This window comes from Panthera pardus, unplaced genomic scaffold, assembly GCF_024362965.1.
Source record: "Panthera pardus isolate Hobbes unplaced genomic scaffold, ASM2436296v1 HiC_scaffold_24, whole genome shotgun sequence".
Classification (NCBI taxonomy): Eukaryota; Metazoa; Chordata; class Mammalia; order Carnivora; family Felidae; genus Panthera; species Panthera pardus.
The window spans coordinates 102,152,938-102,177,862 of NW_026526810.1; the positions used below are offsets into that span (position 1 = coordinate 102,152,938).

The 24,925-nt window shown below is 41.2% G+C and overlaps 1 long non-coding RNA gene across 2 annotated transcripts in view; it reads left to right on the forward strand.

Annotated features, from left to right (window-relative positions):
• The window catches only part of LOC109268348 (uncharacterized), a 103,254-nt gene that overhangs the window by 53,250 nt on the left and 25,079 nt on the right, over nt 1-24,925 (forward strand). Inside the window, exon 1 of one of the 2 annotated variants that reach the window (XR_002080600.2) lies at nt 23,260-23,450. The exons of the other annotated variant lie outside the window; for it this stretch is intronic. This is a non-coding gene — a long non-coding RNA (uncharacterized LOC109268348). Of the gene's footprint in view, nt 1-23,259; nt 23,451-24,925 lie in introns of those variants that run through there. 2 annotated transcript variants of the gene reach the window in all.

Below are 24,925 nucleotides of genomic sequence, written 5' to 3' on the forward strand. Positions count from 1 at the left end.
GGGGAGCAATAGGTTCCTTGACACTTTCTTTTTTTTTTCTTTTAATTTAGTTTTCTTAAATTTTTTTTTCAGTATATGAAATTTATTGTCAAATGGTTTCCATACAACACCCAGTGCTCATCCCAAAAGGTGCCCTCCTCACTACCCATCCCCCACCCTCCCCTCCCTCCCACCCCCATCAACCCTCAGTTTGTTCTCAGTTTTTTTTTTTAATTTTTTTTTTAACGTTTATTTATTTTTGAGACAGAGAGAGACAAAGCATGAACGGGGGAGGGTCAGGGAGAGGGAGACACAGAATCTGAAACAGGCTCCAGTCTCTGAGCTGTCAGCACAGAGCCCGATGTGGGGTTTGAACTCACGGACCACGAGATCATGACCTGAGCCGAAGTCGGTTGCTTAACCGACTGAGCCACCCGGGCGCCCCTGTTCTCAGTTTTTAAGAGTCTCTTATGCTTTGGCTCTATCCCACTCTAACCTCCTTTTTTTTTTTTTTTTTTTTCCCTTCCCCTCCCCCATGGGTTTCTGTTAAGTTTCTCAGGATCCACATAAGAGTGAAACCATATGGTATCTGTCTTTCTCTGTATGGCTTATTTCACTTAGCATCACACTCTCCAGTTCCATCCATGTTGCTACAAAGGGGCATATTTCATTCTTTCTCATTGCCACGTAGTACTCCATTGTGTATATAAACCACAATTTCTTTATCCATTCATCAGTTGATGGACATTTAGGCTCTTTCCATAATTTGGCTATTGTTGAGAGTGCTGCTATAAACATTGGGGTACAAGTGCCCCTATGCATCAGTACTCCTGTATCCCTTGGGTAAATTCCTAGCAGTGCTATTGCTGGTCATAGGGTAGGTCTATTTTTAATTTTCTGAGGAACCTCCAACACTGTTTTCCAGAGTGGCTGCACCAATTTGCATTCCCACCAACAGTGCAAGAGGGTTCCCGTTTCTCCACATCCTCTCCAGCATCTATAGTCTCCTGTTTTGTTCATTTTGGCCACTCTGACTGGCATGAGGTGATATCTGAGTGTGGTTTTGATTTGTATTTCCCTGCGATGTTGGAGTGATGTTGAGCATCTTTTCATGTGCCTGTTGGCCATCCGGATGTCTTCTTTAGAGAAGTGTCTATTCATGTTTTCTGCCCATTTCTTCACTGGGTTATTTGTTTTTCGGGTGTGGAGTTTGATGAGCTCTTTATAGATTTTGGATACTAGCCCTTTGTCCAATATGTCATTTGTAAATATCTTTCCCCATTCTGTTGGTTGCCTTTTAGTTTTGTTGGCTGTTTCCTTTGCTGTGCAGAAGCTTTTTATCTTCATAAGGTCCCAGTAGTTCATTTTTGCTTTTAATTCCCTTGCCTTTGGGGATGTGTCCTTGACACTTTCTTACTTGAGTCCCATTAAGGATTGGAGTGATCTCTCTCCAACAGCTAAAGCTTTCACTTCTAAAATCAGAAACATAGTAGACATATTTCTTCCTTTAGAGAAAGCTAGCTAGCAGCAGGGAGAAAGTGAAACTGCCACATGGACAGCAACAGAAACAAAAAATCAAATTTGAAGACTCCTGACAAGGTTCAAGCCTCCCCTTTCCACTTGTTCCCAAGAGCTGTCTCTGCAGCCTCACCTTTCCTGATCCTGGACTGTTCACACCTTCCTTGGATTTCATGAACCAGTCAATTCCCCTTTCTCTTGAAGTTCATTTGAAATGGGTTTCTGTTATCTTCAAATAAAATACAATCAAACAGGTGGTTAGAGGTGGAATTAGAACCGGAAGCCAGATCCGACTGCTGGTCTACAACTTTGCCAGCAATCAGTGCTGTTGTCTCTGTGCTGATTGTCTAATTCTTTTTTATTTCTGCTAAAGTAGTGCTAGGAGTGGGGTAGACGCTGAATGAGAGTTGATGGGTTACTGCTAGTGCGTGCAGTTCCCCGCTGAGAGAGCATACTTCTGGAGCTGGGTTCAGGGCGTGGCCCTGCCCTGACTTCCTCTGTGATCCTAGACAAATGAATCACTTCTAATCTCAGAGGCATAAATCCTCACTGCAAAATGGGAGGACCAGCAGTTCTCTCTACCTTACAGGATCATGGAAAGGCTAAAATGACATAGCATAGGTAAGAAATTTTTAAACTGTCAAGTAATTAACCACAAACATATAATTGTAGTAGTTACATGAAATCGTACTGAGGGTGCGCTGAGGGCAAAATATACCTTGGAACTTTTATTTAAAGAGCTGAATCCCATCTCTTACTGTCATCTTAACATCACTATTCAAATACGCATCGTGTTCTCCAACTCAGCATGTTCAGACAGCACACTGTCTTCGTCGTACCTCTGCCAGCGTTCGCCACCCCTCGAATCTCTTCCCCACGCTGCTTTCGCAGCTGCTTTCTGAAAGGCGAAGTTGATCCCAGTCCTGTCCTGCTTAAAATCCTTCCGCTTTTCCCCATTGCCTTCAGGATAAAGTTCAATTTTTACTTGGGGATTCACGACAAACTAAATTCAGGTTGTCCAGTGCAGGCAAAGAAAAACAGGTGATTGAGGCCTAGCTTCCTCAGAACTTTGGTCTCACAGAGCCTGGTTGGCAACGTACCTGGCTTTTTGTTTTCTTCTCCCTCCCCGCCACGATGTGTGGAAGTTGAGGGGACTTCGACAGAGTGAGGGAAACCAGACGCTATTCACATATGAGGTTTTCATCATCCTACCCATGCCTGTCTCTCCTACCATGGCCCACATGCCCTCACTCCAAAGTCACTTATCCTTTTCTTTTTAACCATATTTATTTGAGAGAGAGAGAAAGAGAGAGTGTGAGTGGGAGAGGGGCGTGAGAGAGGGAGCGAGAATCCCAAACAGGCTTCACACTATTGGCACAGAGCCTGATATAGGGCTCAAAGTCACAAACCATGAGATCATGACATGAGCTGAAATCAAGAGTTGGACCCTCAAATGACTGAGCCACCCAGAAGCCCATCTCTCTCTCTTTTTTTTTTAAGAATTAAAAAAAGTTTTATTTGAGACAGGGGCACCTGGGTGGCTCAGTTGGTTTAGCGTCTTACTTCGGATTCTCTGTCTCCCTTTCACTCTGCCCCTCCTCTGCTACGTCTCTCTCCTTCTCAAAAATAAATAAACATCTTAAAAAACTTTAATTTTTATTTTAGGGAGAGAAAGCATGAGCAGGGGAGAGGGGCAGAGGGAGAGAGAGAGAGAATCTTAGGTAAGCTCCATGTTCACTATGGAGCCAGACATAGGACTCAATCCCATGACCCTGGGATCATGACCTGAGCCGAATCAAGAGTCAGATGCTCAATGACTGAGCCACCTAGTCGCCCCAGATCTTTCTGTCTTCATCCTACAAAAGAAAAATTGGGGCTCGGAAACATGGAATATGCTCAAGGTCACACAGCTAGTGAGTGGTACAACCTGGTTTCAGACATCTGAAACCAGAACCCACACTCTTAACACATTATGCTGTCTTGCCTCCCAAGAACTCTCAGAACGGCTGGATCAGTCTTCACTATTCTCTTATTACCGTCATATTTAGGAGAGTCTATCTTCTGCCTTATAGTAAACAACATTCAATTGACTTCTGAGTCCTGAACGCCCACATTATATTCCGTTGGTCATTAGAGATGATAAACATACATTACAGAAAATGTTACATGGAACCACAAAGGAAATAGAATAGTTTTCCATTTGTTTTAATTAACAAAACAAATATTGAGTGCTTTCCAAGTGTGAGGTATTAGGCTAAGGGCCAGAGAAGATACACAGAGGAATAAGATACTGTCTTGCCCTCAAAAAGCTTATAATCTAGAAGGACAGATTGTCCTTATAATCTAGAAGGACAAATGTATACAAGTTGCTGTAATAAAAGACAACTAGTTTAGGAGCACCTGGGTGGTTCAGTCGGTTAAGCGTCCAACTCTTGATTTTGGCTCAGGTCATGATCTCACTGTTCATGGGTTTGAACCCACATCTGCTGTCAGCACAGAGCCTGCCCTGCCCTGTCTTCCCTCTCTCTCAAAATAAATAAACTTAAAAAAAAATTTTTTTTAAAACAACAACTATCTTAAATGCTTTAATGAAGGTACAGACACAGTGTCAGGGGAATAATAATGGAAGAGATTGATTCCCAAACAGGGAAGGTATAGCATTTGTATTGGATAAAAATTCAGGGAGGGGCCTAGGGCACCTGGGTGGCTCAGACAGTTGAACTTGCAGCTTTTGATTTGGGCTCAGGTCATGGTCCAAGAGTTGTGGGATAGAGCCCCGAGTCAGGCTCCATGCTGAATGGGGAGCCTGCTTGGGATTCTCTCTCTCCCTTAGCCCCTCTCCCCTGCTCATGTTCTTTCCCTCTCTGTCTTAAGTAAGTAAGTAAATAAATAAATAATAGAGAAAAGAAAAGAAAAGGAATTCAGGGAAAGGAGGATTTGGGAGGAAAAACATTGGAGGTACAGAAAAAGTAAATGGACAACACAATGTGACTGGAGAAAAAAGGCAGGTTTTAGAAACAGCTGGAAGGGTTCATGGGAGGAAGAGATGAGGTTAGTCCTTGCTGTAGAAAAACAAATGCTACACTAAGGAATTTGGGCTTTATTCTTAGGCAAAAAAGGAGCAAAAAAAAAAAAAAAAAAAAAAAAAGAATTGGAGGAATAATCTTTAGAAAGATAGACTTAGTAGCAATATGAAAAGGTAAATAAAATTGGAGGCTGAGGAGATCAGTACATAATGGGCCAGGATAAGGTTAATAAGGGTCTGGACAAGAGCAGTGGCAATGGAAAGAAAGGAGATGGCAGGTGCGAGATACTCAGAAAATACCTATCTAGGATGAAATAATGGGAAATCAGTTTAAGAAATATCATATTAGGGGTGCCTGGCTGGCTCAATTGGTTGAATGTCCTACTCTTGATTTTGGCTCAGGTCATGATCCCAGGGTCATGGGATCGAGCCCCACATCAGGCTCTGCACTGAGCATGGAGCCTGCTTGGGACTCACTCTCTCTCTCTCTCTCTCTCTCTCTCTCTCTCTCTCTCACCTTCTCCCTCACCCTCTTCCTCTTCCTTCTCCCTCACCTGTACTCTCTGTCTCCCTTTCTAAAATAAAAAATATATATTTTAAAAATACCATATTCAAAGACAGATTATGTCAGAGGAAAAGCCAATCTGAAACAAGCATCCAGTGGGGGTGGGGCTGCTACAGTAAGGAGAACCCCTCACCATAAGGCTTGCAAGCATCTCAAAAGTTGGGCAAAAAGTGTTTTTCTTTGATACAGCAAGTGAACAAAGGTAGAGAGAACCGGGTATGGGGACAGGAGATGGAGAGAATATTTTACCCAGAGACCAGCCTCTTTCCAGGAACTTGCCCTTAAGGAGGGGGCTGGCTGCGTGCTGACTCAGCACCAGGGTGAGCCAAAGTTCAGTGTCCTGGGGGACAGAAAGAAGCTTAACCAGGGTTTGCTTAATATCATTTTATTCCTGTTAATCAGTAGGGACAAAATTAGTTCAGCTAGTCACTCATGAGGTGAAAAGTGGGAATTTGGAGCGTCTGTGTCTGGCAGTATCCTATGTAAACAAGGCAGGCACCTTACCCGTCTTGTGCCCCAAAGGGTGGTTCCCTGCAGTATGTGACTTTCAAAAAAGGGTGAGAGGACTTCTTAACCTTCAGGTAGTTCAACATTGCCAAATACAATAAGGAGGCATTACTGGATAGTCAGATTACCATTGAGGAGGAGAAGTGTTAGCATTCTTTGGCCCAAATCTATTTGCTTTTCATTTCAACACCTACTCTGACGCACCCACATCCGGTAACAGGACAAACCCTATTACAGGTTCCCCTCCCCACCCCCGCACTGCTACCTGAAAGTAGAGTGTTCCTTATGAAAACTTTCATAACCCAAAATGGCCTAAAATGAAAGTCCCATTTCGATTTCTTTCAGTTAGCAAAGACAGATACTATTGTAGGTCTCCCATATAAGTGAAGTGGCATAATGCAGACTTCCAAACAATGGTATGTGCCTGTATTTTGAGATTCATTTGGAGCATGGCCATTCCATTGTCTTCAAAGCTGTTATTACAGACTCATGCTCTAGGCTAGTCAGTAAGAATAAAAGTGGCTGCCCGACACTAAAATTGTTGCTGAAAGATGAACTGCAATTGGAAGACCGTAGGCTTTTAACCTGTAGTTTGAACATTGCATTTTTTTTAAGTTTATTTATTGATTCTGAGAGAGAAGAGTGTGCACACGGGGGAGAGACAGAGAGAGAGGGAGAGAGAGAATCCCAAGCAGCCTCCACGCTGACAGTATACAGCCCGATGTAGGGCTCGAGCTCATGAACCATGAGACCGTGACCCGAGCTGAGATCAAGAATCAGATGCTTAACCGACCCAGGCGTCCCTGAACATTGCAGTTTTAATTGTTGCTAGTTCAGGATAACAAGGAAAGTTGGCATGAAACAACCTTAGATTTTCACAATGTGAGGCTAGAAAAAGCTGATATTTTAACCGTCACGTCAAGAGACAGACATCACAGCCACTGACAGAGACTCTCCTACACCAAGCCTGAGTCAGACTCCTTGAGCCCTCTTCTCAACTGGGCCCAACCTTGGGCTATGTTCTTGGCAGCTTAGTCCAGTTGTAGCAAGAATTTTGATTAGTCAGTTTAGTGAAAAATCTCCTACCCTTGGTATTTGATCACCCTCAACACTGGATCAGATTCCTCATCCTGCACCCTTGCTATCTTATCATCCTGATCTACCTTCAGCAAGAATCCTTGTTGAGTTGATCTGGCAAGAATCCCTTTTACCCCCATGTTTGTTCTTAGTAAACTTCCATCCACTGACCTCTGTCCTGCTCCACTTGTCCTTGTATTCAGAGTTGAGCCCACTGCAACTCCCCTACTGCAAAACTTCCATGTGGTGGGCCTTCTGAGATGTCAATAAAACCCACAAAAGATTAGTAATCAGAATAAATATAAGATTGTGAGTTAATAAGACAATCTAATACAAAAAACAAAAGACACAAACAGGCATTTCATCAAAGAAGAAACCAATGGCTAATAACCATATAAAAATTTGTTCAAACTATAATCAGGGAAATGAAAATTGAAGCCCAACAAAGATACTATTTCACTACATCCAGACTGGCAAAAATTTTAAGTTGGCTAATATCAGGCATTGGGAAGAATATGTGGAACAGTCAGAACTTGGATACATTGCTGGTAGGAGTCTAAATTACTACAACTGTTTTGAAAAGTAATTTGGCATTTTCTAGAAAAAGGGATCACAAGTATAACCAACATGCCACCATTTCCACTCCTAAGTACAGCTGAAGGCATCTCTTACACACGTGCCCTAAAAGCATGTACAAAAATGACCATAAAAGCATTGTTTGTGATCGAAAAAACTGGGAAACCCAAGTGTCCTTCTATAGTAAGATAGGTAAGTAAATTGCTCAATGTTCCCAGAATAGAATACCTACATAACAGTGAAAACTAATTAACTTCTTTCTGTAGGTTGACATAGACGATTCTCAAAAACAAAATGCTGAGAGAAAAATTCAAGTCAGAAAAAAAAACACAATATAGTTTCATTTGTATAGACTAAAGAAACACAAACCCAAATAATAGATATTTGTCTCTCAGACAATTGGAGAAGGACACAAAGTGATTTTCTATTTCTTAATCTGGGGGTTATTGGACAGATGTTCCTTTTATTAGTATTCTCCAAATTGTGCAGATACATTTTTAGCCTTTTGTATGCATGATCCATTCCAGGATAAAAGAAAAATTTTAAATTAGTGCCATCATGATGGAGTTGTGCTTCATCCTACCTAACAAGGGCTCTGGTACATTTGCCAGAGTTTATGGACTCTTGAGATGCAGGTGCCTAAGATTATAGTAATATCTGGGTATTGCTGTCTTTATAGTATATATTTGTAATGTACCTATGGCCAGGGTTCTCTTTTATTTGCAAGGAGTGGACACCTAACTTAAACTAAACACAAACGGACTTCTGTTGGCTGTGTAACTGGGCAACACAAGATTGCCTCCAGCTTCAACTACAGCTGGATTCAGGGTCTCAAATGATGTCATTGGAGTGCTGTCATACACCTACTCTCAGCATTTCCTTCTTGCTGCGTTTGGCTTTGTTCTCATTAGGCTTTTTCTACATCTCAGATAGGCAGGTGACAGAGTTGGCCATCTGTAGCTTTCGGCTTATATTTCCTCAAAGCTGGAGAGCCCAACAACAGAAAATGCCTTTCCTTCAATATGGTTGGCAAATGTCCCGAAGAGGATTGTGACTGCCCCAGCTAGGTCCCTCCATGTGGCCAATCCCTGTGTTTTTGTTTTTGTTTTTTTTAATGATTATTTATTTATTTTTTAAATTATTTTTTAATGTTTATTTAATTTTGAGAGAGACAGAGTGCAAGCAGGGGAGGTTTGGAGAGAGAGGGAGACACAGAATCTTGAAGAAGGCTCCAGGCTCTGAGCTGTCAGCACAGAGCCCAATGCGGGGCTTGAACCCACAAAACACGAGATTGTGACCTAAGCCAAAGTCGGACACTTAACTGACGAAGCCACCCAGGCGTCCCCGATTATTTATTTATTTTTGAGAGAGAGATAGAGAGTGAGCAGGGGAGGGGCAGAGAGAGAAGGAGACAGAATCCCAGGCAGGCTCCGTGCTGACAGCACAGATCCTGACGTGGCGCTTGAACTCATGAACTGTGAGATCATGACCTGAGCCAAAACCAGGAGTTTGGATCCTTAACCAACTGAGCCACCCAGACACCCCATGCACCATCTGGTGGTGGTGGTGGTATATGCGGTGTATGCTTGGTGAAGAGGCTTTATGGAATCAGCCTTATCTGTGGGATTTCTCCACAAGAAAACAGGGAGAAAATATCTACTGGGCAGAAAAAAGACTACAACTATTATAATTCACTACCAATACTAAAGTGGCCTTTCATGTCCAGCATCTTGCATTTGTTTTGTTTTTCTTTTAAGATTTATTCATTTTTTTAATGCTTATTGACTTTTGAGAGAGAGAGAGAGAGAGACAGAGCATGAGTGGGGGAGGGATAGAGAGAGAAAGAGACACAGAATCTGAAGCTGGCTCCAGGCTCTGAACTGTCAGCACAGTGGCTGAGGCAGGGCTTGAAATCACGGACCGCAAGATCGTGACCTGAGCCCAAGTCAGGACACTTAACCCCCTGAGCCACGCAGGCACCCCGTAAGGTTTTGTTTTTTAAGTAATTTCTCCACCCGGCATGGGATGCAAACTTACAACCTGAGATCCCACATCTTACATTTGTTACTCACAAAAATAATTTCAGATCCTCAGTAGGCACTATTTCAACTTCTTAAACTTTGGAATTATCTCCAAGAAATTATTATCCTTCTTATGACATATAAAACATTTTGGCACATGGGTCTAATGAGCACGCGACAGGATTCTAGTTTGACAGTCAGCTCTGCTAGACTTTCTCAAGAAAGTCACGTATCGTAGCAATATATCGAAGTTTTATGACTTATGCAAAACGTTTTACGAATCTTTCTGATCAATGTCTCTGCAACTTCAGTACTCAGCTTTTGTATTGGTTTTATTGGTTGCTTACAGACTAATTATTTTACTTTCTCTAGGGCAGGTATTGTTGCCCAAGATACCAGACAGGTGCTAAGAATTTCTAGTTAGATTTTGGGGCTCATTTACAGAGTTTCATCTATCACCTCCCCAGTTTTCTTCCTGGTTTCCATTTTGAGTTGTAAACTACTAAACTCTTATTCTCTACCTCCCATGTGAGTCTGAGCCATGTCATTGTGCTTACAGAATTCCATCTCCAATATATGTTGTACTCAAGGCAGCGTGTATGGTGATGAGGAGATAAACCTTAGAGACAGGTAGAAGTGGGTTCAGTTCCCAGCGCTGTTACTTGCTGGTCGTGTGATCTCGGAACAGGTAATAACGCTCACCTCATAGGGGTTTTGTGAAGAACAAAGAGCTTACTTATGTAAAAAGCTTAACAGTGCCTGGGAGATAGGAAATATTCAATATGTTGTAGTTATTACAGTTAATCCTCTTTACAACAAACTAACATTGTGTGCTCTCTCCCTTTCTCTCTTTTTGGAGTATTCATTGTAGCTTTTAACTTTTCTATCTCCTCACATCCCTTATTCTAGATAGATTCCTGCCTTTTGGTCACTGAAAGAAAATGTATTTGAATAATGGAAGATTCTAAAATAGCTCAATACCTCACTTGAAAAAAAACTGGTTTAGAGAGTAAGATGAATCTGTCACGTCAGTGTTATTTAGAGCTGGTATTTAAAATTGGCAGTTATGAAGTACATGATACATAATGAGACAGCTTGTCTATAAAACACATAGGAGACCATAACCGAAATTTTAGCAACATGTAGTTCCGAGGAGCCATATGATGGATTCCCTTAGCATTGCTGCAGTGTATCTCATGATATTTTTACAAAAAAGAAAAAAGGTGAATAAAGGCATGTTATGAAAATAAAGGAAACAAAAATTATGAGTATTGTATTGCCACACTACAGAAGGAATAATATTTTTAATGGGAGTTGCGCACAGGTGTGTTACCGTGTGATTAACTTTCTGTATTGGATTGATTAGGTGAGTGCTTCTTTTTTTTTTTTTTTTTAATTTTTTTTAACGTTTATTTTTTTTGAGAGAGAGAGAGACAGAGCATGAATGGGGGGAGGGTCAGAGAGAGAGGGAGACACAGAATCCGGAGCAGGCTCCAGGCTCCGAGCTGTCAGCACAGAGCCCGACACGGGGCTCGAACTAGTGAACCACGAGATCATGACCTGAGCCGAAGTCGGACACTTAACCGACTGAGCCACCCAGGTACCCCTAGGTGAGTGCTTCTAATTTGAGAAACATTATTGCTCCAAGTCTATCTTACATCATGTTAATACTTTTTTTGTCAGCAATTTCAAACATACGCAGCTAAAGGCGCCTGGAGTTACTGAAATATTCTTATCATCCTAAGTCTATTATTAAAATAGTTTTAGGGGCATCTGAGTGGCTCAGTTCGTTGAGTGTCAGACTCTTGATTGTGGTCAGGTCCTGCGAGGGAGCCTCCCCATCCCCCTCCTCCACCACCTCCACATTCACCTCCACATTCAACGTGGAGCCTCCTTGGGATTCTTTCTCTCCCTCTCACTCTGCCACTCCCCTGCTCATGCTCTCTCTTTCTCTCAAAATAAATAAATAAACATTTAATAAATATATTTTTAGGGGTGCCTGGTTGGCTCAGTCGGTTAAGCATCCAACTGCAGCTCAGGTCATGCTCTCGTGGTCCGTGAGTTCGATCCGCATCCAGCTGTCTGCTGTCAGCACAGAGCCTGACTTGGATCCTCTGTCTCCCTCTTTGCCCCTCCCCAACTCGCAGTCTTGTGTTTGTGCACACACTTCTGTCTCTCAAAAATAAATATCTTAAAAATAAACAAATAAATAAATAAACAATATTTTTTAGAAGACATTCCTGTTGCCATTAACAAAAGAACCTTGGCAAGTGAAGACTTATACCCCTTTTGTTATAATCATCTACCCTCTACTGAGAATCATAACTTTAAAATTTCACATTTATGAAACATTATAAATTGAAAATTTGGGGGTATTATTAGAATATCTAAACCTGAAAATGTTGAAAATTGTAAAGGATATTAGCTTTAATCCTGCCTCTGATCAGTGAAATTTGGTTTTAGTGGATTGAAAAGAAACACTTTTTTAAAGATTTGTTTATTTATTTATTTGTCTATCTATCTATTTAAAGTAATCTCCACACCCACCATGGGGCTTGAACTCACAACCCCAAGATCAGGAGTTGCCCGTTCTACTGACTGAACTAGGCAGCCACCCCCTTAAAACACTTTTCTTAAAGCTGTGCTTCTTCGGGGTGCCTGGGTGGCTCAGTCGGTTGAGCGGCTGACTTTGGCTCAGGTCATGATCTCGCGGTCCGTGAGTTCGAGCCCCGCGTCAGGCTCTGTGCTGACAGCTCAGAGCCTGGAGCCTGTTTCGGATTCTGTGTCTCCCTCTCTCTGACCCTCCCCAATTCATGCTCTGTCTCTCTCTGTCTCAAAAATAAATAAATGTTAAAAAAAAATTAAAAAAAAAAAAGCTGTGCTTCTTCAAAGAACCTAATATTTATTGGTGTAAGACTCTCTCACTATGCGTATTAAAAATCCATTGACTGAGATATTAACTGAATCTCATACCTATTTGAAGATTTATCCATTAAATTCTTGTCATCCTCATCTCATTTCGCTGAAAGCTAAAAGATTAATTCACTTTAGCTGTCTCTTGTAAAGTATTTGTTTTCAGTAATTTAGGACAAATGACCAAAGAAAGGAATACATGACTTAAAGAAGGATTAGAGTGGTGGAAATAGTTGTTTCATGTTTCAGAGTGGCTTCAATCTCTTTTATTTTTTTATAGCTTAAGCTGCTTATTTTGTTTGACATGTTTTTTCAGTGACTGCTGTTGGTGGTACCTCTTTGTTTGGGATATCTGCTTTTATTTTCCCTCACTGACTTTGTTGGCTTTACTGTAACTCCAGCCTTTCCTCAACCTGCAGCCCCACCTCGCTTTTTTTTTTTTTTTTTTTTGAGAGAGAGAGAGAGAGAAAGGGAGGGAGAGAGAGAGAGAGAGAATGAGAAGGGGAGAGGGGCAGAGAGAGAAAGAGAGAAAGAGAGAGAATCCCAAGCAGCCTCCACACTCAGCACAGAGCCAGCCCTGGGATCATGACCTGAGCTGAAATCAAGAGTTGGACACTCAACTGACTGAGCCACCCAGGTGTCCCACACACCTGGCTTTTGATGTATTCTTTCTATTTTTCACACAGAAAGACTAATGTGTTTGTTTGTTTGTTTAATAGAAATTCTAGCCAACAGCTTGAAGGTACTGGTGAAAGAAATACACATTCATTGTGTATTCAGACCTCCCGGCGTATTCAGACCTCTATAGCTTCCTATGGTAGATGCCTCTGGGTTAATAGATCTTAGTCTCTTTGGCGTGTGTGTGCATGTGTGTGCGTGTATGTGTGTATATCTATATATACATATGCCACGTACAAATCTATATATCACAGAAACAGAAATATAGCTGTGAAATAAGATCTTCACAGAACAAGAGCATAAACATCTAAGTAATGCCATCTTGGTATAGAATATACTGTGTATCTAAACAGCATGTTAGAGGCTTTTCTCATTTTCTTATAAAACCATCTAGGATGGATTTACTAGAAATGTTATCAGACAATTCTTCCTGATTATCAGTTTCTTTTTTTTTTTTTTTTACGTTTTATTTATTAATGAGAGAGAGAAAGAAACAGAGCATGAACATGGGAGGGGCAGAGAGAGGTGGAGACACAGAATCCGAAGCAGGCTCCAGGCTCTGAGCTGTCAGCACAGACCCTGACGCGGGGCTCGAACTCACAAACTGTGAGATCATGACCTGGGCCGAAGTCGGTTGCCCAACTGACTAAGCCACCCAGGCACCCCATCACTTTCTTTATTTCAATGTTTACAAGGGCATAAATGTCAAAATAAGTTGTTTTGTATTTATTAATCTTATATATTCAGATATTTTTATACTTTATGAATTTATGTATTTTACAAGTGAAAAGTGCAGGGGATTTAGCTATTCTTATGATTCCACCTATGTAAAAAAAAAAAGTAGATAAAAAAGGTTAAAAGAAAATACATAAAATGATAAACTAGATGTCTGGGGGTATTTTTCCTTCATGTTATTTTCACGTCATTAAAAAATTCTCTATAATTATCTTAACAATTTGCAAAAAATAAGTACCATTGATTTAGCATGTTTATAGAACTCTGGTGATTTTTAGTATATTTGATGATTATTGTAAAGGTTTCTAGTCTAAATGCAATAATTTAACATTTTATATTTTAGATATAATTTCAGTTTGTTCCTTTTGAAAAAGAAAGTTTGTCCCACAGCCTTCTCAAAATAAGATCAAAAGGTACTGAGTCAAAGTGAGCCAACTTTAAAATACTCTCAAAAAATATCTTGCATATTATTTATTTCTACATTACATATGCATATTGCTATAGTAATATATAATGTACATTATAAATAGTGCACAGAATTTTTTTTAAGTTTATTTTTTATATGTAGAGAGAGTGTGTGGGAGGAACAGAGAAAGAGACAGACAGACAGACAGACAGACAGAGACAGAGAATCCTGAACACTGATAGTATGGAAGCCGGATGTAGGGCTTGAATTCACGAACCATGAGATCATGACCCGAGCCAAAATCAAGAGTCAGACACTTAACCGACTGAGCCACCCAGGTGCCCCAATACACAGATATTTTTAAGCATGAAATAAAAATATCAGTAGACATGTGATCGTTTCTTCTGATATCCCCAGTGGATTGTCTTGTGTAGCCGTGAAGAACACACACCAGACACTGGAGAACATTGCCTTAGAAAACTAAAATAAAAGTTAAATAACTCAGGGTTTCACACTTATTTACATTCTGTTTTCTTTTCCATCATTAGAAAAATGTCTTTTGAAAGTAAATCCACACTGGGTGTGGAGCCTGCTTAAGATTCTCTCTCTCCCACTGCCCCTCGCCCACTTGCAAGCGGGAATACAGGTGCATGGATGTGCAGGCCCTCTCTCTCTCAAAAAAAAAAAAAAAAAAAGAATACTGAAAGTCTCTGAATTCTGGAGAGGTCACATAGGGAGAAAAAATGATAAATGTTTCAACATGTTTACAAAAGTATATTTAGCTTAAGATTAAAATTGCCTTAACACTGGAAAAACAAAACATTAAAAAAATCCATTATGTTTCAAACAAAAAGTCATAAAAATCATAATTGTCCTCCTCAGTTCATTCAGTACCATGTTAATTCTTGTTTTGTTTGAATCTACTTTTTTGCTAGTCCCAGAAATTCTTACCTAGTTCAGTTTTATAATCTTAAGGTTATTAGCAGCTTGTACTCAGTTCTTTCCCTCAGTCTCACTGAAAATGAAACACATTTGCAGGAAGCTTTTGTAAAAGCATCTGAGTAAAAGTGTAACAGTCTATAAATAATAAAAGACTTAAAAATGGCCATGAGTGGGGCGCCTGGGTGGCTCAGTCGGTTAAGCGTCCGACTTCAGCTCAGGTCATGATCTCGCAGTTTGTGAGTTCAAGCCCCACGTCGGGCTCTGTGCTAACAGCTCGGAGCCTGGAGCCTGCTTCGGATTCTGTGTCTCCTCTCTCTGCCCCTCCCTAACTTGTGCTCTGTCTCTGCCTCTCAAAAATAAATAAATGTAAAGAAAAAAAATATTTTTAAATGGCCATGAATAAAGATCTTACTAGAGTTCGTTACAATGCAATTAATAAGGAAATTTGGTTATTTCTGTGACACACAACATTTCAAGATAATAACATACTAGGAATCAGATTTCTAGGACTTTTCATTCAATTTCTAAAAATACTTATTTTAATAATATATCTACACAAATATAATCTAAGAGGATTAATATCACTTATTTGACAATGCTTCGTATGTAATTTAATGTACCAAATAAGTAATCAGTTTAATTTCTCACAAAATCTTTGCAGTCAAATGATCTACCAATGAGCTATACCCCCTCTCACAAAATCATTGAAATGTTCAAGGGACCCTCTGGAACATTTCAATTAGATTGTAGTCAAAATACTTCATTTTAGAATTTGATTTTGAGAATTATGTCAAAAAATATCAAAAAGTTTGAACATTTGATTAAACAGAATCACAAATCATTATGCAACAACAGTAATTATCCATTTAACCAAAATGACAATAAAAGATACCAAAGGCAAATACAGAACATTACAGAGTTGTGAGCAAAATTTAGCTCTCTTAATATTAGAACTCAGTTTTCTTGAGTAATCAGAGACCTGATAAACATAGGAAATAATTCTGGCAAATAACTTTGTTTTCTAGGCAGATAACTTTAAAGGTAAGGAAAAACTTGTTTACAATTCCTTATTAACAGCAGACCAATAGTTCAAGAAAACTTTGTTCTTTTCACAAAGAGCAAGCAAAATTTAATATTGCACCAGTCTACTTTTCTGTTTGTTTGTTTTTTTTTTAATTTAAAAAAAAAATTTTTTTTTAATGTTTATTTATTTTTGAGACAGAGAGAGACAGAGCATGAGCAGGGAAGGGGCAGAGAGAGAGGGAGACACAGAATGTGAAGCAGGCTCCAGGCTCTAAGCTGTCAGCACAGAGCCCGACGCGGAGCTCGAACTCACGGACCGCGAGATCATGACCTGAGCCGAAGTCGGCCGCTTAACCGACTGAGCCACCCAGGCGCCCCATGTTTTTTTTTAAATTTTTTATGTTTATTTCTTTTTTTGAGCAAGAGAGCAAGCTGGGAAGGGGTAGAGAGAGAGAAGGAGGGAGAATCCCAAGCAGGCTCTCACTGTCAGCACAGAGCCCAGTGTAGCTCCAATCCATGAACCTTGAGATCATGACCTGATCTGAAACCAAGAGTCGGACAGTCGGACTGAGCCACCCAGCATCCCACCAATGGACTTTCGATACTAAAACAAATTCATTTACTTAAATATATCCTAACCTTAGCCAGTACTGACCACACATGAAATTCCTTTCCAATGATATCTTCTCTGTAAACCTTCCACAACTTTCTTTTTTACATTCAGATTTTATCCTAAGTTTTCCCTCTTTGAATAACCAGCCTCACTTTAGGGCAATTTTTCTTTTTTCTCAACAAATATGTATTTCTATTTCTTATACTTTTTCTTACCAAACACACATATCTTATTTTCCTTCCATGCAAAGACATTCCCTTATTATTTCCAGTAGGCCTAAATTACATGTATTAGAATTCTTAACTCTTGGAAATCTTAATTTCTAGTAAAAACTAAGTAGTAAGCAGTTGTGAACTGTTATGCCAGCGTTCCCATTATGGAAACCAGAACTACCCCTCAAGCAATAACAGCTGCCAGGACAAAGAATTCCAACAGCCCAGACCACTCAGACCCTTTTGAACCCTCTGGAGTGACCTCCAGAATGATCAACAACTTTCTTGCCCTCGTTATAGTACTAAAATCTCCACCTAAGGAGGAACACAAGAGGAACCCAAGCTTCATTTACATAACATACAATGTGTGTATAGACATGTTTCCTTAAGATGCATGGGAACCTTATGCCTGCCTCTACATATGATTAACAAGTCTTTCCTATCTAAATATTAGTCCTAACCTAAATAAAAGGAACTTATCCAACTTCACGCAGGGAGTCACAGCTTTGGAAGTTATTCCCTGTGATCCCCTTATTTGCTGCAAATAAAGTTTCCTTTTTGCGACAACTCCACCTGGTATAGTTTCTATCTGTAACTCACCAAGGAGTGAACTCACATTAGTTCAGTTACAAAAAATGAACTTATTTGACTTTCAATAAATACAGGCAGAATAGAAGTTTTATATTTAATGCTGGTTACTCTAAAGACATATCTATATAAGCCAAACTTAAAATACTTTAATATCACTACTAGGTATTTATCCAAAGGATATGGAAGTGCTGATTCGAAGGGGCCTATGTACCCCAATGTTTATTGCAGCGCTATCAACAATAGCCAAAGTATGGAAAGAGCCCAAATGTTCACCTACTGATGAATGGATGCAGAAGATGTGGTGTGTATATATCTATATCTATAGATAAAGGTATATACAATGGAATATTACTTGGCAGTTAAAAAGAGTGAAATCTTGCCATTTGCAGCAATGTGGATGGAACTAGAGTGTATTATCCTAAGCGAAATAAGTGAAGTCAGAGAAATACATATCATACGATTTCTCTCATATGTGGAATTTAAGAAACACAACAGATGAATATAGGGAAAGGGAAGCAAAAAGAATATAAAAACAGAAAGGGAGGCAAACCATAAGAGACTCTTAAATACAGAGAACAGACTAAGGGCTGCTGGCGAGGTTGTGAGTGGGGGGGATGGGCTAAATGGGCAAGGGGCATTAAGGAGCACACTTGGGATGAGCACTGGATGTTCTATGTAAGTGATGAATCACTAAATTCTATTCTCGAAATCATTATTACACTATATGTCAACTAACTTTGATTTAAATTTAAATAAATAAATTAATAAGATAGCTTTAATATTGAATATTTTCTGAGATCACATGAACTTGAAAAACATTAGTTTCTATTTTTCTGAGTTTTAAAATGCCCAATTCTTGTAAGTCCTTGCTTTCAAAACAACTAAATAGAGCTCTTCTTTTTTTGAATGCAGTACCCATTCTTTTTATTTTTTTAAGTTTATTTATTTATTTTGAGAGAGAGAGAGAAAGCAGGGGAAGGGCAGAGAGAGAGGATCCCAAGCAGGCTCCGTGCTGTCATCGAAGAGCCCAGCGCAGCACTTGAACTCACCAACTGAGATCATGACCTGAGCTGAAATCAAGATTCAGATGCTTAACTCTAATGGAGCTCTTTTACAAATTAATTTTAGCAATACTATCTGGAGGTAGAGAAAATATCTCACATTTACAACACATATGAACACACAAATAGACACATGCAAACAAAAATCTTACAGCTTTTGTTTTTTACTAACATTTGTGGCGAGGACACTATAGGCCCCATTTCCAAATATCTCCGTTTTCCCCCCTGTCCCCCCTTCCCCGATGGAAAACTTTTCCCTAAAATTTGTATTTCAAAGAGTTGCTCAGGGTATCTGGTGGGTGGCTCAGTTGGTTAAGCATCTGACTTTGGCTTGGGTCATGATCTGGAGGTTCATGGGTTTGAGCCCCATGTTGTGCTCTCTGATATCAGCACAGAGCCTGCTTCAGGTCCTCTGTCTCCCCCTCTCTCTGCCCCTCCCCCACTTACATGTGCACACGGTGCATTCTCTCTCTCAAAAATAAAAATGTTAAAAAAAAAAAAACACACACAAAACAGAGTGGCTTTTAGATCCTAGAGAAGATGAGGGTAGAAAATTTACATCATAGGGGCTGCCTGGGTGGCTCAGTTGGTTGAGCATCCAACTCTTGATTTCATTTCAGGTCATGATCCTAGAGTCGTGGGATCGAGCCCCACATCTCTCCCTCTGCCCTCTCCCCTGCTCGTACTTGCTGTCTCTCTATGATTAAAAAAAAAAAAAAAAAAAAAAAAAAAAAAAAAAAAAAGGAAATTTACATCATAAACACATAGAGCATGTACACAAGTTTTCTCCAAGGTGGACTTTTTTTTTTTTTCCAACGTTTTTTATTTATTTTTGGGACAGAGAGAGACAGAGCATGAACGGGGGAAGGTCAGAGAGAGAGGGAGACACAGAATCGGAAATAGGCTCCAAGCCATCAGCCCAGAGCCTGACGCGGGGCTCGAACTCACGGAGTGCGAGATCGTGACCTGGCTGAAGTCGGACGCTTAACCGACTGCGCCACCCAGGCACCCCTTCCAAGGTGGACTTTTTAGGACATCTTAGCCTCTTACCAGAAGTGCCAGAGCTTTGGCAAAAAAAAAAAAAAAAAGCCCTTTTAGCAGTTTGTATTTTTAAAAGGTCTTTCCCCACCTCCTCCATTTTTTTTTTCTTCAGGCAGGTGGTTGTGGGCTTTATTTACATTTCTTTTTTTTTTGTTTCTTTTAATGTTTTTATTTATTTTTGAAGGAGAGAGAGAGACAGAGATTGATCTGGGAAGGAGCAGAGAGAGAGGGAGACACAGAATCCGAAGTGAGCTCTGGGCTCTGAGCTGTCAGCCCTGAGCCCGACGCAGGGCTTGAACTCAGGAGCTGTGAGATCATGACCTGAGCCGAAGTCAGACGCTTAACCAACTGAGACACCAGGTGCCCCACTTTATTTATGTTTCAAAGACATGATCAGATTTTTTATTTCAAGGGACAGAGAAAGAATGTAAAAACTTTGTTTTTTCTTGAGCTTCAGGGTAATTGCTATTTAAAGTTCACCTTCCTTTCCTTAAATACAGGACAATTTTGTTCCAATATCCTGATCTTTTATACTATCTACAAGCATTTTGAGAGGAATAGGTGAAGTTTGGAGATTGGTAAACATAGGTGGGCTTTGACCTGCTTCTATACTTGCATTTCTGGTTTTGTAGAGATTTGTAAGACAAAGACAGTTGTTTCTAATTCTCCAAAGAACTGGATAACAGCCTGAATATCAAGAGGCTGGCCTACCTTTTAAACTAAATTTGTTTCTTTTTTGTTTTGTTTTTTTAATGTTTTTATTTATTTGAGAGACAGAGCATGAGCAGGGGAGGGGCAGAGAGAGAGGGAGACACAGAATCCCAAGCAGGCTCCAGGCTCTGAGTTGTCAGCACAGAACCCAACATGGGGCTCAGACTCACAAGCTGTGAGATCATGACCTGAGCCAAAGTCAACTGACTGAGCCACCCAGGCGCCCCTAAATTTGCTTCTGTATATCAGGAGATTTTTAACTAAAATGGGAATAAAAAGATTTATACCTATGTAAAGTTTGTGTCCGGGAGCAAGTATTCCTGTGTCCTCAGAGGTCATTCTAGCTGGACTAAGAATCATATTAACAAGAAAAGATCAAATTTAATAGGCATGGGAATGGGGAGTCCACATAGGCATGGAAATTCCAAAGACAGTCAAGAGGAGGTGTGTATGTCACTCTGAACTAAGGAGAAAGGGTTCAAGGCCTGGGATTTCAGAGGAAAGAATGCACTTCACAGGGCAATAAGAGCAGATGTTTGGTAATGAGATGCTCGCCCTGCCACACAGATGGCCACTCAGATAAAATTTATCTCTGTTAATAACTCTTTCTGGGAAAGACCCCCAAGTTAGAATTTTCTGTGTTAATGGTTAAGGGAGGGACAAAAGTTTCTCTTGAGCCATAGAGTCTCAAGTGCCTTCAGCTCAAAATAACCCACAGGCTGAGGTGGCACATTCTGAGGGGTCCTGTCCTGAACCCCTTTGTCTGTATAAAACATTTTAACAAAAGCCTTCTTTCTTTCTGGTTACACAATTCAACCTTGGCTTCTGTGAGCTCCTGAACATTAGCCTTCCAAATCAACAGTGAGAGGCTTAATCGACTGAGCCACCCAGGCGCCCCTAACCATCCGACTCTTGATGGTTCAGGTCATGATCTCATGGTTCGTGAGTTCGAGCCCCATGCTGGGCTCTGCGCTGACAGTGTGGAACCTGCTTGGGATTCTCTCTCTCCCTCTGTCTCTGCTCCTCCCCTGCTCACTCACTTGCTGGCTCTCTCTCAAAATAAATAAATAAGCATTAAAATTTTTTTTCAATTTTTTAATTTTTTTTTAATGTCTGAGGCTGTCACAGCCTGGTTACAGAGCCCTAGGAGGTAGGAGCAAACAAGCCTACTGCCAGTCTTGGGTGCTTTTGCTAAATTCATTTTCTGGCTTTCGCATTTACATGAGCTACCTGTATACTTTGAACCTAGAGACTGGCCAGAGTGCTCTCTGTAAATCTCTTAGGGAAAGGGGAAATTAGCAAAGGCAGATGGAACTGGATTTTAAGAAGGGGAATTTACGTTGGATGTGAACATTTGTTTTTTTAAATGTTTATTTAATTTAGAGAGAGAGAGAGAGAGAGAGAGAGAGAGAGAGAGACAGAGCATGAGCATGGGAGGGGCAGAGAGAGGAGGAGACGCAGAATCCAAAGCAGGCTCCAGGCTCTGAGCTGTCAGCACAGAGCCTGATGCGGGGCTCAAACCCACAAGCTGTGAGATCATGACCTGAGCTGAAGCGAGACATTTAACCGACTGAGCCACCCAGACGCCCCATATTTATTTTTATCTTAAGTCTAATGTCTGTTCTTTTATCTTGTCAAAGGAGTCCCTAAGGCAGGCCATTATACTAAGAAGACAATTGAGAGCTATCTATAAAGGATGTATATATATTTTAAATATGTCCAATTTAAAGGATTCATCATCTGGCCATTGACAAGTGTGATCTCCTAATAGCAACTCAAACCAATAAGCCTTTCAATGACTTAACCGAAGATGCAAGAGGCATCCAGAGAGAGGGCACAGGGGCTGCAGACCCCACGATCCAAAAGTTTACAACCAGAATTAGTCTAAGAAAGCAACAGCATCTGTTGCACAGGCGGTAAGGATGGCTTAGTGAACGCGGTGTCTCCGGTCGCCCACGAAAGCGCGAGACACCTCCAGTCACAGACCTGCTAATCTGTGACACTAGGCAGATGCCGCTGCACCCGAACTAAGGTGAATTTGCTCCGTGGTCAGTCACAGGTGGAGAGCACACCAGGTGGAGTCACACAAGGAAACAAGAATGTCACAGCAAATGACTCCCTGTGCAGGATTCAGCATGGTTCTTTTTTTGTTGTTAATGTTTATTTATTTAATGTTTATTTATTTTTGAGAGAGAGACCGAGTGCGAGCAGGAGGGGGGCAGAGAGAGAGGGAGACACAGAATCTGAAGCAGGCTCCAGGCTCTGAACTGTGGGCACAGAGCCCGATGCGGAGCTCGAACCCACAAACTGTGAGATCATGACCTGAGCCAAAGTCGGACGCTTAACTGACTGAGCCACTCAGGTGCCCCTTATTTATTTATTTTTGAGAGAGAGAGAGAGAGAGAGAGCAAGCATGAGCAGGGGAGGGGCAGAGAGAGAGAGGGGGAGAGAAAGAGTAGCACAGAGCCTGACTCGGGGCTTGAACTCAACCATGAGATCATGACCTGAGCTGAAATCAAGAGTTGGATGCCTAATTGAGCACCCAGGTGCTGCCCGCACCTTGAGTGGGTTCTTTTTATTTAGGGTTTAGGATGAATATTCATGAAGGGGAGCTTCGCCATTGTCTTTAAAGTGGGCATGAGTTTGCACAGGCGTACTTGGAAAACATGCCTGTACGTACATACTGGGTCATGGTAGTGAAGCTTCTGCTCCTGGGACTGAGGCCTTAACGTTATAAGGAGGCAAAGGTAACTGTCAACTGTCAGTTAATTTGTCAACTGTCTCAGGTAAGGACTGCAGGGGGTCTTGCTTACCTTTGAGGTGGGGGGGGGGGGGTGGTTACCACTGATTTATTGTCTCTGATATGGTTAGGCTATCTCCTGGCCTGGTAGAGATTATTCATTTTTGCATTCCTTTTGTTCCTTTAAAATCCTTAACAACTGAGGTTTTTGCATTTATTTAGAATTCTGACACCCTCTAGGAAGAGCTGGTAGGGCATATAAGAATCACGGAAGATAGCTGGGTGCCTAAAATGGCTTGTCTTAGGTCATGAGAGTTATGACTCATCTTTCTTTTTCTGGGAACCTCTAACTCTCTGCTTCCACTACCGGAATGGGACTTTCCAGCACTGACAAGCAATGAAGGCTGAGAGAACAAAGGAACTTATGGCCTGTGACCTCTCATGACAAACACCCCTAAGAGCTGGCATGTCCAGAGACTCGGAACCCTATTCAACTGGCCTGCAAAGTGCACCCTGGTAAGTGCATCTTCTGGATGGTGGAAACCAAAAAGAATATTATTGATGAAGTTTGGGGTGATGGTGGGGTTCATGGAGTCCAGAGCCTATGGCCAAGAGAGAATTCTTGAAGACATCTTTGGTGCAAAAGGGTAATTTTATTAGAGTCTGGGGACAGGACCCGTGGGCAGGAAGAGCTGCACTGGGTCAAGACGGGGAGTCATTGTATACTCTCAGGTTGGGAGGGGTCAGGGATAGAGTAAGTCTCCAAGGAACTCTGGAAGCAAGGTTTCCAGGAGCTTGAGGGGGGCTAGCTGTTCCTAGGGAAACGCCATTTATTACCATTTAATAAAACCTCAGTCATGAGACCCTTCAGATGTTTATCGGGGGCCATAAACTTAGAGCATAATTGCCAGCATATATCTTGGGGCAGTTGAGATAAAGGAGGTAGACTTACAGGATCTGGAGGCTGGGACTATGTTAAGCCAAGGCTCTCTTTTGCTTCTAGCAAAGTGTCATCATCAGGTAGCTGAGCTCCTTGAGGGAAGTTACTTTGCCAGTTTCAAGGATTTGTCAATGGGCTGCAGGCAGTAAGAGAATTTAATTTTTCATTTGCCTTAGTTTCTCATATTACCATGGCGAGCACTTAAACCTCTTTCCTTTGTTCTTGGGTAGCCAGGAGTGTCAGAATATTCCTCCTGGGGGGTGGGGGCGTGCCGGCCTATATTTTGCCCTCAGCTTACCCCAAGCTCCCTCATGGTTATCACTGGTCACAAAGACAAACTCTTAGGGCATAGAACAAAATGAAAGGGAAAAATCTCATCCACTTTTTCTTATATGCACATTAGCAGCTCTAAGCAGCCTTGGATCTCCTGTAACCAAACTAATACCTGGGAAGGGTGTACTATGGGGTTGGGTATTGTGTGCTGTTTTACAGTGCACCAGGCTGCACGGAAATTTTGAGGTTGGCAGGTGACCTAGTGTCAATCTAATCCATTCCACGACTAACTTTTCCTAACATGGGAGTCTTCAAGTTAGGTGGTCAGTGTTCTAACAGCTGGGAAAGTACTCTACCCGTGCTTACCCGTGGCTTGGGCTTCCAAGATGTCCCTTGGCAGCAGCCTTTACCTCATGTGCCCATGAACCCACAGCAAAGTTTCTATGACAAATGACATAAAAGACATAGACAAAGAAAAACAAAAAGACTTATCTGGGAGAGGAAATTGATCAGTATTCCACCAAATTTCCCAAGAGTTGCTAAACCTGAGGAACTAGTTCCACAGGTATTTTTCTCCTGCTAATCTAAATTAAGAAAGAAAAAGAACGCTGATTACTCTCACTCCACAGGACTCCACAGATAGAGATCTCAGGAGACCAACATGGTAAGAAATCTTACCTTCTGCTGTCTGTTTGCCAGATTTCCCAAGGATCGCTACAGCTGTGTCAGGGACAAGCCATGTGCAACGAGTCCAAGTATCTTGCCAAACAGTCCCAAC